Source organism: Portunus trituberculatus, chromosome 35 (genome assembly GCF_017591435.1).
Source record: "Portunus trituberculatus isolate SZX2019 chromosome 35, ASM1759143v1, whole genome shotgun sequence".
Taxonomy (NCBI): Eukaryota; Metazoa; Arthropoda; class Malacostraca; order Decapoda; family Portunidae; genus Portunus; species Portunus trituberculatus.
The window spans coordinates 10283426-10298425 of NC_059289.1; the positions used below are offsets into that span (position 1 = coordinate 10283426).

General features: G+C 43.1%; 1 long non-coding RNA gene and 2 other non-coding genes across 4 annotated transcripts in view; 2 read left to right on the plus strand and 1 right to left on the minus strand.

Moving 5' to 3' along the window:
- Positions 1 to 1718, minus strand: part of LOC123513156 — a 34556-nt gene extending 32838 nt beyond the window's left edge. For both annotated transcript variants that reach the window (XR_006677280.1, XR_006677279.1), the window contains exon 1: positions 976 to 1718. This is a non-coding gene — a long non-coding RNA (uncharacterized LOC123513156). The remainder of the gene's footprint in view (positions 1 to 975) is intronic.
- An 8286-nt stretch (positions 1719 to 10004) lies between these two features.
- Trnat-agu lies at positions 10005 to 10077 on the plus strand. The gene has a single exon. It is a non-coding gene; the product is annotated as a tRNA-Thr (tRNA).
- Positions 10078 to 10289: 212 nt separating this feature from the next.
- Trnat-agu lies at positions 10290 to 10362 on the plus strand. The gene has a single exon. It is a non-coding gene; the product is annotated as a tRNA-Thr (tRNA).
- Positions 10363 to 15000: the final 4638 nt, after the last annotated feature.

The window sequence follows — 15000 nt, forward strand, 5'->3', positions numbered from 1 at the left end:
AGCAGCAGCAGCAGCAGCAGCTAGTAGTGGTAGTGATGATAAATAGTAGTAGTAGTAGTAGTAGTAGTAGTAGTACTAGTAGTACTAGTAGTAGTAGTAGTAGTAGTAGTAGTAGTAGTAGTAGTAGTAGTAGTGGTGGTGGTGGTGGTAATAGTATAAGTTGCAGGAGAGTAGTAGTAGTAGTAATAGTAGTAGTAATACTTGCAGGAGGGTTATAGTAGTACCTAGTAATGGTAGTAGTAGTTGTAGTAGTGGTAGTGGTAGCGGTATTAGTAGTAGCAGTGGTGGTGGTGGTGGTGGTAGTAGTACTAGTAGTAGTAATAGTAGTGAATGAGCTTACAGACTTCTGTTACTGAATACGTTAGTAGATAAAGAACGTGTATTTACAAAAGTTTTGTAAAGTTTACAAACTCCTTTACTATTCTCTCAAAATATTGTTAACAACAACCAAATGAGCAAGACGACATCAGGCGAGTAGCAGCATCAGGTCGCAGCACCGCGACGCACATCACGGTGGCACTACCTGCATGGCAGGTCTTTAGTCACACACACACAGATTGTCGAGCAGCAAGGAAAAGACACACGAAGCTAAGCCTTTAAATCCCACTGACCCTGCCACTTCTCGCTGTCAGAGAGGCCATGGTAAAACTTTCGACTGCTTCCTGATTACAAGACTGACGCATTTCAATAACCCCCTCCGCTTTCCCTCTTCCCTTCCTCTTGCCTCCCTCCCTGCATGCTCAGTCGCCTGTTCTATCTTCCTCTCCCCTTGTCCCTCTATTCTGCTCTCCTCCACTTGCTCAGTTCCTCTCCAGCTGACCAACACTCACTACAGAAGCTAAATGTGTCTGTTGCCTGCTGTGTATATGTGACAATTACAAATAACCTGCCTCACTGATCACTCCGCGGATGGTAAAACATACTTGTTTTGGGCTGATCTGTTGTGCTTCATTGTTGGCTTCATTGCGTGCTTACCTTGTGAGGAGATGGAAGATTTGTTTCCTGAAGGCAAAATATTGGCTGAATTTTTCTTCCTCAATCGAACCTCCTCTTGATGACAGACTTCACTACACAGTACCAGAGGTATAGTTAGGCATATGTCTGACAGCTACACTTCCCCATTTGCCAAGTTCACGCAGGACTCAACACTGAGCTGGTCCTTCTGATCTCAGTCATCGTGGACAAATATACAGTAGAGGATGACACTGACGCCACTCTCACCACACTCCAGTGCAATAATACAATACTTTTCGGAGGCATCGCAGTATCTGAACACTCCTCCCTGGTTAGATTCAAGTGACCACCAGATGGCAGATTCACCGGCACCACCACAGTATGGCAACACTTCCTGCTACCAACACATTGTCTGCCAATGAACTACATTGTCGACAGTATCCAGCCATCCACATTGCATTAGCCACAGCATCTCCCCTTGCATTACACTGTGTGCACCAAATTTCACTTCACAAACACACCCGCTAACAACGCCAGCCGATCAAACTAACAGCTGCTTAAATGCACATCACGGACGCCTCGTAATGAAGCACACACCTCAACACACAGTTTTCCTTCATCTCATCACTCACACTGCACATCAGTCACTAGTAAGTTCGTCTTTAGCTTATCAGTCAAAGCAAGCATCGCATTTAGCGCCAGAATCACGATAACAATATCCCAACAATACACCACCACCCCACCACAGCTGCCCTGGACACACTGGGACCCGCTCGCCTCACCACACCGGCACAGGAACCAATGAATCGCCAGTCAGGATAAACGAAACAAAAGATCATCATATGCTAAAGACCCTACCGTTTGAATCTTCTCTCCCTCACTGTTTTAGGGATTCCACTTCCAGTCGTCTATACTCAATACCACCAAGAGACACTAGTGCGCCAAGGACACGTCAGCATACACTGCCTTATTGCGCCGCCACCGTTCAGCTCCGTACAAAACGAAGCCCCGAACGAAGCAGCCCCTAGCTCTGACTGGACTGGAGGAGTCTGTATATTATCCTTGGCTCTGGAACACATAATAAAAAAACTACGTATTAAGTAAATAAAATTGTATATATAATTAACAAAACTGAAAAAAAATAAATTTGTTTAAAAAAAATAGCAAAAATGGCCTAATATCCAATAATGGCCAAGAAAAAACCCCCCATCAAATATCGCCTGTTTGTACATGAAATCATGCACTGTCAGCCTCAAGCAAGGAAGATAGAGTCCCTAACTTCCTTGCCACAACAGTCTTGATGAACCACTTTCTCCCTCCATTCATTGCCTAACTCTTCTTTCACATATTGCAGTGGGGAAACTTGTTCTTTTTTTTTTTTATCAAATGGCATTAATAGGGCTGCTTGTTCCTCAGGTTTGACAAACAGCAATTAGCAGGCAAGATATCTCGTCCCCAATACTCGTAGTGCTATTCCTCGTCTTGGGAACTGCGCAGCCTGAATTAGCGAGTGAACAGCCGCTTAGTACAATGTTCTTTTGACAAGAAATGCAATGACGATGAACACACACACACACACACTCTCTCTCTCTCTCTCTCTCTCTCTCTCTCTCTCTGCTTGTGCAATTAATACGTTCAGATGTGTAATACTGCTATCCACACTCATGATTTTCACTTCGAGAAATTAAATGAGTGTGGTTTTAAAGATTCAGAATATGCAAATATATATCATGAACGACTTTCTTTCCACGTTTGCTCGTGGCTGTCTTGCAGAAAGAAGAGAAACTGAGAACAAAACTGGTGATAAAATTCGTTTTCTCGTGGTGGGAACAAAGCAAAATGTGCTCATTGTGCTCTCCCTCAATACATAATACGAATCAGGATCTTTTACGGTTCCCCGAGGGTCGTCTTTCCAGTGCCTCACGGACACCTCGCCAGCGGGGAACGAGCGCTGCTTTATGGAAATAGAGTTCATTCTGGTCGGCCTGAGTCAAGGGACTGCATGCGACGTCGCCGGCACTGCTGCTAGGGAGCTAATGGGATGTGGTGCATTTTTTCACGTGTTCTCAGCACGAGTCTGGTTGCCTTTCATCCCTGCAGAGCAACATGTTTCCTGCGTCAAGGTAAATGAACTCGTGTTACATGTTGCAGACAGTTTTCCTCTTCTTCAGTGTGTTGAAGACCACGCTTGAGATGAATGAAATTCCAGTGATGAAAGTGCTGAAAGCTTTGTAACTTCAAGTTATAGTTAGCTTTGTATATCCCTGCAGCATGCATTCATTGTACTATTACACGTGTGCTAAACAAATAGCAGAGCAAAGACACTTCACACAGCTCTGCAGTGTGTTCCTGCACGATATGACATAGACTTGTCACTGTTGCCTTCATTATTTAAACACTGAATCCACGTAGGTTTTGTTGGGAAAGCCAGACAGACACACGGGACTCACAGGAACACTCGGTGTTCTAAAAGTCACCACGTAACATCTCCGTGGCAACACTTAGTGGCAACACTTACTGATATCTGGTGTCCTCGTTCCTCCAAAGACCAGCGCACTGATTTCATATGTGTAGTCTTTTATGCGTTTTAGAGAGGTTTAGCAAGATAATAAACAGTTTTGTAGAAAATGTGAATATCCGAGATGTTTGTCATCTGCCTTACACTTGGAGTTATTTTTAAATGTCTTCTTTCTATTTGTTTTTAAAGGGCAAGGACGGCTAGACCGTCTCCATGAATAGACAGTTCCCAACAAGCCTTCCAAAACAGTAACTCACACAGAATACGTGAGTCATCATCTTGACAAATTAAACCCACAAATTTTCTTGAACAGGTTGTTTTGGGCGGGAGCAGACACGCTTGGTGCGGCCCTTTATCTTAATGAGCCTCGCTGGTCCCCTGTGAATGTGATACAATGGAAGTCTCGTTGCAAAGTTGCATCAAGTTGCGTTTTCCAGTCTCCTGAGATTCAGACTGAGAAAGCTCGGGAGTCTGACCCTCGAGACATGGTGTGTGTGTGTGTGTGTGTGTGTGTGTGTGTGTGTGTGTGTGTGTGTGTGTGTGTGTGTGTGTGGAACATTCGTTGGACAGCAGGTAAGGAGTGGCGGTGGTTGTGGTGTCACTACAAGTGTGGGTGAATAAATCTCCCCAGTGTGTGATGCGAAGGCTGTCCAAACCTTCACAGGACGTGCTGAAGCAATGCACTCCTCTTAGGGACGAGGTCACACACGGAACGCTGTTTTTCATTACTGCAGGAAGCGTCACATTTCTCCAGGAAAGATACATTACCTACAGATAATTAGGTTTAATCAAGCCATAATCATTTACTTTGTGCCTCTCCCTTCTCTTCCTCCATGCTTCAGGGGTCAGACTTCACACGCCCCGTCGCCATCATCTGCCGCACAAGTTCCCGCAGTGCCACACCGCTCCATTACAACTTGCCCACCTGCGGCCACCTGACCCATGCAGTAATGGAACACAACAGCTACCACTCACAGGACGCGAGGCGCTGTTCCCTGGAGCGGGTGTGTGCATGGCAAGTCTCCCGCTGTGAAGTACAGCGGCTAGTCTTGCTTCTTTGTCGTGTTGTATCCCTTATGTGTTTGTGTATGTTAATTTGTGTTCTCGTGTGTTACTAATATTAGGCAATACATGCAGGAGTTGTAAAGGAAGAACATTAACGGCAGCTAAATCACCAATACCACTATTAAAGTAGTAGTAGTAGTAGTAGTAGTAGTAGTAGTAGTAGTAGTAGTAGTAGTAACAGTAGTAGTAGAAGTAGTAATAGTAGTAGTGGTAGTCTCTTCTCATCATCACAGGGCAGGATTCACGACCATATCCTGGAAGGCATCAGTCCCCCCTCACAGTGTACCTGGAAAACTCTTAATAAAACATTATCTTTGGTCTCTTTATTATATGATATTTATCAATTTATTTTCTTCCAAAGTTAACTGCTACTTGAACCGCTCATTATTTTTCCTTGTGTGTTTTTTTATCTCAATGCCTGCAATATCATTTGAGAGTAATCGAATTACTTATCATTAATACTCAGTTACAGTCAAATCTCGCATCCTACGATTCATAGGCACCGCGACACAAGCGTCCGATGGCGAGTCATGCAGGAATCCTTGGCCACGGATGATCATATTCAGACTGACAAGCACCCTGCTGAGCCAAGACTGACACACGCACCTCAGAGCTCAGCGAGGCAGGATCCAGCACCTGTAGGGATGATCTTCCGAGGCAAGGCGATGGGAGGTGAAGGAGAAGGATTCGATTTGCACTTCTGGCTTCCCTCATCCAGTCCGGATGAAGCCTTTCTCCTTCGGTGCCCTTCTTTATGAAACATTCCCTCCAAGCAGTTCCCACACGCTCTTACTACGATATGTTTTTTACTACATGTATGCAGTTGTGCCGTTCAGGACAGATGGGCCCACATATCTTTCCTTTAGTGGCAGCCACGCCAGTGATCTTCCCGACAAGCCGCTCGTTTCTCTCTTTCTCCGTCACTATCAACGTGTAGTTCAGCGACGCCAAACATTGTGTTTGTAAATACTAAATGTCCCCCACGGTCCTTTGTCCATATCAAAATTTATTACTTCCCTAATGGAGTGCTGGGTCCTGTTATCTGGCCAGCTTACTTCAAAAGAAGGAGTCCAGATCATCCCTCGCGCCGCCCCACTCCAGCACACCGCCACTGCCTAAAGCACGGCCGTGGCTCCATGTCTTGGAATCTGCTATCATGGACCATCAAAGAATACCGTAGGCTTTATACCAAGATGCAGCGGAGCATATTACAAGGCAAAATACAGCACACATATGAGCGTGTTTCCGCAGCCTGGTAGGTCTGCTGTTTACGGCACCGTAAAGTTAATCAGGGGTTACGTGTTGCCTGAGGGCGGCGAGGGAGCGCCTCAGGAAGTGAGTTTCATGTTATGGCTGGACGTAAAGCGGCCACTATGCAGACTGCGCAGACCTCCCGGTTCCGCCGCTCCCAGCCTCAATTACTAAACCAGTGGAAAACTCTAAACAGTATCTGCAGAGTGTGAGCCATGGTCACCAATACTGCCCTTAACTGCGCTTTATCTGCCATGCACATACTTACCGCTCCCCCGCCACCTTGCAAAACTATAGGCGTCTCACCGCAATGGAGAAAGCACGGCGCCTCATCACCGCTCTTTGAGACACATAATGGCTGAACACAGATCTGCATGACTCAGGATATCACCAATGAAGGGTCTGGGATGGAAAAAGATCATCATTAGTAGTTAATCGTCAAAACTGAAGGCCACAGTTACCAGTCACAAGATGTTCTTTATAAATTAGAGCCAGTGTGTGGCAATGGTACAGTACTAATGTTGCTGGAGCGCAGGCAAGGCTAACAACAGTAATAGTGGTAGTGAAGGTGATGGTAGCGGTGGTGCTTGTGGTGGTGGTGGCATGAGGACATTGAGTGAAAATTTGAATTCACTAATTTCTTTTCCACTAAAGGTTAGTATTCGTCACCGCATGACTATATTAACCACTTTAGTACTAGGACACATTTTTACCTTGAGTTTTGTGTACGATTGGACGATTTTTTTGACATTAAAAAGGGTCTATGGAGATCAGAAGATTAATGGTCAGAGTTTTCACTATTGTAATCCCTACATAAGTTTCTGAAGCTGTATAAAATCCCCAAATAGTAACCAGAATGAACATGGAAAGGCGTCATGGTACTGAACGGGTTAACATAAGACTAAAGAAAAGGATAATAGAAATATAAAAAAAAGACTAAATAGATAAAACATCGTTTCCTCTTCTAAAAATTATACAAAGAATTAATAGAATATAACACTGGCTCTAACTGTCTCTGAAAAGAATGTACAGCAAACACCTGCACAAGAGTCACCATCCCACCAACTTGCCTCAACGCCACCCCTGCCCGCCGCCCGACGCCCGTCAGCCTCACATTGCCGTAACTCTGCTCCTTTTCACCCTCCGGTCCGCCTTCCATTCCCACCACTATCGTCCCTCGCCTTCGCCTCACCGCCTCCCTCCTGGCTGCAATAAAACTCCACGCACACAGCTCGCTATCACCCCGCCACTGCTGCACCTCTCCCGTGCCTACACTCTTGTCAGCGGCAGGGCTTTCCTCTAGTGCCTTTTCGGTGTGTTCTGAAATATGGAATTGGGTAATGTTATAATACTGTATGGAGAGACATACAGGCGCGGATCCCGAGGCTCGCTAAGGGTCGCTGCGTAGCTTTATGGCATTACTTGATGGCCACTGATGATAGCGTCATCTGTTGCACTGCCAGGAAATTGCCATAATAACCATGCTCTCTCTCTCTCTCTCTCTCTCTCTCTCTCTCTCTCTCTCTCTCTCTCTCTCTGACAAATAAACAAGATTTCTTCATTATTCAAAGGAGAAAAAGGTCTTGAATAGCCAGTTAAGCCTCTCAATAGCCCTTAAAACTAGTCGTGGTTTGTAATAAGAGAGCAAAACGCTTCTGATCACAAACATATCACCCAGTATTGTTCCTACTTTCTCCTGCTACAGTGAACACTTTCCGGCTGCACACAGGGAGGAGCACCACGCCAATGACAATACTAGTTCTCATGGATTGACAGCTTTACATAACGAGAAGCCTGGAAAACTCTACTGAATGAAATGTTGTAGCTCTCAGATATGAATGAAAAGGGGCAGTGGAAGGAGATGAGACCGAGTAGGTAATAATATAGGCTCGTATTCTTAAACACATCTGTGCTTCACCTCCACTATTTCAGGAGGGTATATTTGAATCTGCATGAGTTTTTTAAGGTATTTTCACAGTTCTAGAAGCAGAGTGACAAGATTTCTACATTATTAACTGGAGAAACATTCATGAAAACTTCGCTACTCATCCCTGTGGCCTTGAAAAATATAGTGGTGGTTAGAGAGCAGAGGGTTTCTGAATACGAAACAAGTTTACGATAGCGGACTTCAGGAAGCAATGCAGAAAAGTGAGTACCGATAGATAAGAGAACCTTCTATGTTAAAGTGATGCGTATAGTGACTGACTCCACTCCATGCTCTGAAACACTTGTATGCACCGCGTCCCCACCACTTTAAAAAGCTCCAGTTGAAGTTATATTCTATGATTCTAATGATAGATTAACAAGATTTTTCCATCGTTACCAAGAGAAACACTCCTGCGAACCCGGTTAATCATCTCTGTGGCCTTTGAAAATGATGGTGGTGAGAGAGCAAACCGGTTCTGAATGCAGGCCTCAGCGTGGCAGGGTGAGGGTGGATGGTGCGTGAGAGGCAGGCAGGGGGAGAGGTATGAGGCGAGCCACTGTAATAAAAGACGTATGAGAAAAGTTTTGAATAGCGCGTGAGGGAGGAGTGGAATGCAACACACAAATTCAAAACTCACGAGTCTCGCCTCAGTAAATACTTTTTTGGAAACGTGTCGGTAACAAACTTGGTGCGCGGGAAACGTTCACCAACACGAGGCTGCCTCAGTAACGGCGAATTCTAGTTTTCAGTTTAGATAAGACGCTTCACGCGAGATCCTCAGGCAGAAGCAGTATACAGTACAGCCTCGCTACTAAATAGTACAGTGGTACAGTGGAACCATGCGCATTTTGGAGTCCGAGGGGTCTCCAAGCGCACGGGTTCGAATCCTGTCCACGGTCCGAGTGTAGGTTGGGCTTCCTCACTCGGGGCAACGGTTTCCTAGCGGGTGGGCTTTGAGATAGGAGGTACCCTAAACAGTATCCCCTTTAGCCCATAAATTCCCGTGAAAAAGCCCACATGGTATAAATAAAGAGAGAGAGAGAGAGAGAGATTAATTAAAGGGAATGGGGAATAACAGGCTGTGCAAAGAACATTTTTTTTGGGCCACACTACTTACACACACCTGTGTGCCGTCGGACTTCGAGCATCCAGAAATCCAGCACATGAAAGGAAGACAGGCAGTGAGGTAGAGAGGCAGTGCAGCCTCGCCGCCTAGCAAGATGATTTATCTTTCCTCTCTGGCTGTGAATGACCACGCCGGTGTGGCACAAAGAAATCCATCCGTCAGAATTATCTTTTCCTCGAGCTACTGACGGCAGCCAGCAACTGGATACCGGTTCTTGAACCATGTTTTTAGCCCTCACCCCTGCCTCGCTGCAATGGCTGGTGAGTGATTGGCCCGTATCAAGACGTAGGAGAACGAATAAGGCATTTAAAAGAATACTTGTGGTGTGTCAAACCTGTTTGATAAGGCGAAGAGCAGCCCTCCACACTTCTGTGTAAGTTTCATAAGATCATTTATTCCCTCGTTCCTTTCTCTATGCATTACACTGCATGGCTGCATCGAGATTCCGCTATGCCTATTCCATCTTTGAGAAATTTCTCACAATAACACTCCTCCATAGAACCAATACTTAACTGTACCTCTTGGTATGTAAACCCGGTTCCTTAATGCTGATAGAAAGCTGTGATCATATGCTGTTCATCGTAGAAGGACTGCACTTTTTTGCCCGTGACATAACATTAAAAACACTACTAACAATGACACATACTAGTTTCTGTGAAGAGTTCATATTGCAGTAACTGTGAGACACTGGCAATAATTTCCTAGATGAACAACGAGGAAGTTGGTGAAATCTCGGTCGAGGTTGTTCGTGTGTTTTTAACACAGCAGCAAGATTATTTAGAAACCATGAAGTTGATCATGATGCTTGGTTGGTTAATGTGTGTGGGCTGACAATTAGCAATCCAAGTAACCGTTTGGAGGTAGCTGCATTTATGGAAAAATGTAAAATTACCTTGAGTGAGGGCGTTTGGTTTCCGGCACCTCACCGAACCTTATACACTTCACACTCTGCACGCTGCCCTCCCTTCTTACTCACACACTCTGCACGCTGCCCTCCCTTCTTACTCACACACTCTGCACGCTGCCCTCCCTTCTTACTCACACACTCTGCACGCTGCCCTCCCTTCTTACTCACACACTCTGCACGCTGCCCTCCCTTCTTACTCACACACTCTGCACGCTGCTCTCCCTTCTTACTCACTAACCTACCATACGTACAATGTGCCTTCATAGCTCAGTGGTTAGAGCGCTGGTCTAGTAAACCAGAGGCCGGGAGTTCGATTCTCCCTGAAGGCAGAAAGACAGTGAGGCCGATAGGAGCCAAAGTTTTATAAGGTAGGATCTCTGTCAGATAAGACAAAGCATAGAGAGAGGCCAGAGTAAAAGAAACTGGAACGGCGTCTACTCTGCGGCATTTCTCTCAACATTACACGCTTCATACTACTCTTCTTACACACCTCACGCCCCTATCTTCAGACATATACATCTTGAATGAGACGTACAAACGTGCCTTCATAGCTCAGTGGTTAGAGCGCTGGTCTAGTAAACCAGAGGTCGGGAGTTCGATTCTCCCTGAAGGCAGATAAACTCTAAAGTCGTAATGTGGTAAGGTTTTATCATTTATGATCTCTGCCGGAGAAAACACTACATAAGAGACTAGAAATAAACTAAACTATGCATCAGGATTAACCTTTGAGAGTGTTGAAAGTGAAATTCCCGAAGACACTGGTAAAATCCCATCTATATTGTGTTGTGCAAGGATCTGATTGAGTTATTGAAGTGGCGAGAGTGACATTAACAAAAAAGTCAGCGTTGATAATTAGGAATGTACACGAGGTAACAGATTCAACCTTGATAAAGTCAACTTTAGAAAAGAGACAAGGAAACATTGGTTCTCAAACAGTGACATGAGTGGAGGAAGTTCAATAATCAAGTTTTTATGCCGAATCTATAAGAATCTATGAAAAACCTTTAGAAAATTTGACAGACCTGGTGGTTTCTTACAACTTTCCTAAATCATAATTAATTTTCTAGTAACAAACACTGTTATGCCTTCTTGTATCGTGAGATTGTTTTGTGTCCATCCTGAAGTATTCTCAGAGTGAAATTTACTTCATCGCTGCCTGTGGAAAGTTGTGTCTGAAAAGTGTGCATGTTGATCTCGATTTCTTATTTTTCATTTTTTATTTATTTTATCTATTTATCTATTTTTTTTTTTTTTTTTACCGTCTGTGTTGCGCCAAGACACGCTGGTCTTGTTATTACGCCCGGCAGGAGTGCGCCGGGAGACCATGCTGGGCTGGCGGAGTCTGGCTGACTCACTCTGCTCACTGTAATGCTGTTGTTGTTGTCGATATTACTACTATTATTATTACTATTATTATAATTATTATTATTATTATTATTATTATTATTATTATTATTATTATTATTACAATTACAATCATTACAAATTCCTGTCGTCACTGTTACTTTTATTGAAATTATAACTATCATATTAATAGGTATTATTAATATGTGAGTATGAGACACCATAATGTTTAATGATATGCACATTCGATATCTCCATGCATTAGTGACCCTCAACAATCATTGCATAATGTGAGGCGTAATGACGGAATGAGAACTGCCTCCCCACCTCATAAGACTAACGCGCTAAGGGAAGGCAAGTCTCCCTACGGGAATGTCATATAGTGAGTAATCTTTTAACCTCTACAGTACTGGGACGCGTTGTCTCCTTGAGATTTGCGTATGATTAAATCATTTTATTGACATTAGGAAGGGTCTATGGAAGTCAGAAAATTAATGGCCAGAGTCTTCACTATTTTAATTCATACATAAATTTTTGAAGCTGTACAAAATCACCTAGTAGTAAGTAGAATAAATATGAAAATTGTCCTGCTACAGAAGGGGCTAAAGATAAGTAAGTATTCACACAGTGTATTTCTGTCAGAGGAGAAAAGACGTTGAAGGAAAACTTGGTGTGCAGAGGAATGCATAGAGGTGCGAGTCTTATCATGTGTGAGTCAAGTGGTGACAGGTGAGCGAAGGAAATTCTCATTACGAGATATTTATTGATGAGTGTTATAAAATAAGAGTTTCCCCAGCCTGCATTTTATGCAATAAGGAAGGCAGTTTAGATAGATATCTAAAAATGTAAAGGAACTTTATATAGGTGTGTGTATCATAGTAAGAGAAAGGAAAGTTATTGATAAGATAAGCCAAACTAGACTTTCTGTCTCTCTCTCTCTCTCTCTCTCTCTCTCTCTCTCTCTCTCTCTCTCTCTCTCTCTCTGACAAAAATAAACAGCCCAACCCTCCCGGTGAGGCAGCCTTTCACCAGCCCACACTGCACACTCGTCCTTCACAGGTGAACTCAATGCAAACTCCAAATTTCGTTTCACTCTGGCGTTTAAACGCTCTTTCCACTTTCACTTAAAGCTGAAACCGTGTCGACGACTCTCTCTCTCTCTCTCTCTCTCTCTCTCTACACACACACACACACACACACACACACACACACACACACACACACACATAGAGTGACGTCCTCTGTAGTTTTAATGGATGGTTGAGTCTATCAAAGCCGTTACTAGAAATGTTTCTGAGGATACAGAGTTGTCTTAGGCAAGTAATAGTGTTGTCAGTTAAGCTGGTGCCTTTCCTCTTCTCACGCGTCATATTTTGTTACAATCTAGAGCACTCTTTTTCTTTTCATGTCACGTCATTTATAGTGCATGTGATCCACAATATTTTAGTCTGAACATTGCCAGGAACCAAATCAATATTCGGTTATCAAACATTGAGGTAGAAATTATTTTTGTTGTATGTGATTTAAAATAGAAGTGGCGTAGTGTTGCTTCAGTCAGAATATGGCAGGAACTAATACTGGCTCACCAAGATTTTTCGTATCAGATTTATGCTGAAAGTGTCACGATGGATTCGGAAGTTAGAAGTCGGAAGTTGGTATGTTCTATGTATAAAGAACTATCAATATCCAACATTTAGCAATAAATAGTTTCAGTTATAAACTAGAACAGCTTTTTATTGTATATATGAAACATAACGTAAGTAGCAAACAATGGTTTTTTTTTATTTAAAGGAAGTTAGAAGTAAGGATGCTTTATAAAAAAAAATAACTGCATTAATTATAAATAAAACTATTTAATCAAACTCTTGGCGCAATAGTTTGTAACAATACTTCACTTTACTCTTTATGTACATGTCTAAGCTCATCTCATGGTCAGAATAGAGAATGAGACAAGAGTTCACACAAAAACGCTGCCTTTCCCAGTACAGGTGTGACTGGAGCCCTGTAGGAATAGTGTGTAGGCGATGTGCATGTGTGTCTCTTGTAGGAAATGTCACTGCTCTAGAAACCGCCAAACTGAGCAAGAGACGTACCTTATCACGACCCACTTCGGAAAGACTAACAGATTTGCTCCAGTTTGTTTATCTTTTATGTTCCTTTGTGTTCTGCCGCGTCCCCTGAAATTCGTGACCAGAAAACCGTCACGTGGATCCATGGGTTGCTTGTGACTGGCTGCCAGACTCGCAAGTGTCGGCTTAGTTCAGGGAAATGAGGTTCACATAATGAGCTTTCTTGAAGTTAGAAGGAAAGGATTCTGTTTGTTTCTCACTGGTTTACTGCAGTATATATGTAAGACGCTCCCTCATTGTGTCCCCCAGTTATCAAAGGGGGGGGGTGGGAATTGTATTGTTGTGAGGCATTCTTTCTCTCTCTCTCTCTCTCTCTCTCTCTCTCTCTCTCTCTCTCTCTCTCTCTCCCATACAATGTAACGCACAGTATTAGTTTCTTTTATTTCACAAATTTCTGTGCTGGAGGGCTGCTGGCGACTCATTCCTCATGCCTGGCTCCTTCCACCTGTACTCCACCACGACCACTACCACCACCACCACCACCACCATCAACACCAGCACAGCCGTTTCACCAGCGTTTCCCATCCACTGCAATCTCTGAATCACACGCTTAGCTACTACATACGCAACTGTTATGCTGTTCAGAGCGGCATTTCCACCACCTCGAATATCACCGTCGTTTCACCAACATTCTCTTACCTCCTCTGTTTACCTCTCTGCTGCACACTTAGCTATGTCATTCATTATATTCATTGAGGCCATTCCACCATCGCCACCACCATCACCACCACTAACATCGCCATCACCATCACCATCTGACTGACGCCTGTATTGAAAAACGCCTTGCTCCCTCTCCACGACAATTTTTCAAGTCCCCATAGACGAACTAGAAATCTTGCTAATCCATCACCACAACCATAAGAATTCCCTTAAGAATAAGAGTATCCTCAACTAGAGCCTTTGGAAAATCTATAGGGAAGGTGAAAGAGCTAAGATTTTCGGAATATGGGCCTGTGTTTTCCGTATTACTCGTCATTCTCTCTTTAATATTAATATTTTTGTATTTCTAGTTGAATTTTTTCTGGTGTATTTTGATATATCGTTGGACATTTGGTTTGTTGCATGATTTTATTATTTACTCTTGCATGAATTATTTCATTATATGTCGCAATGTTTTGTTGAAATGTTGGACGCTCAAACTACAATTTGCGAGTAGAAGCACCAAGAACCGTGTCACCGAGCTCACTTTTCCTCATTTTCCTTAGAACAAATAAAAATTTCAAATATTTTTTTCTAAGTGTTCTTCAGCACAATTTGTATATAAAAATTACGATATTCCTACGTCGTCTTTCTCCTCATCTTGAGAGAGAGAGAGAGAGAGAGAGAGAGAGAGAGAGAGAGAGAGAGAGAGAGAGAGAGAGAGAGAGAGAGAGAATCTCACACAAATCAACATGTTTTCTCGTACTTCTGCTGAAAAAAAAAAAACTAAAATCACCTATTTTCAAAACCCCAATTACGGACGACTCCAAGTTTTCATTTGGCACCAGAGTCAATTATGGGAGTAATTAATATCTGCTATGAAAACATTCTGCTCCTGACGGCTGCAGGAGGTAGCGACTCCACTTTTATCTATTCTCTTTAATATTTTGTTTACATGCACTACTTAGCTTAATGAATAGTCGTATGCTAAAGTTAATAAGTCAAATTAGAAAAATGATAATAATAATAATAATACTGTATCTATTTCTTATATAACTAATGTATATCTATTTTGTTTTTCTTACCTTGGTACAATTCTAATACGTTAATGTTTCCCGTTTTACTTACAGTACTACACTC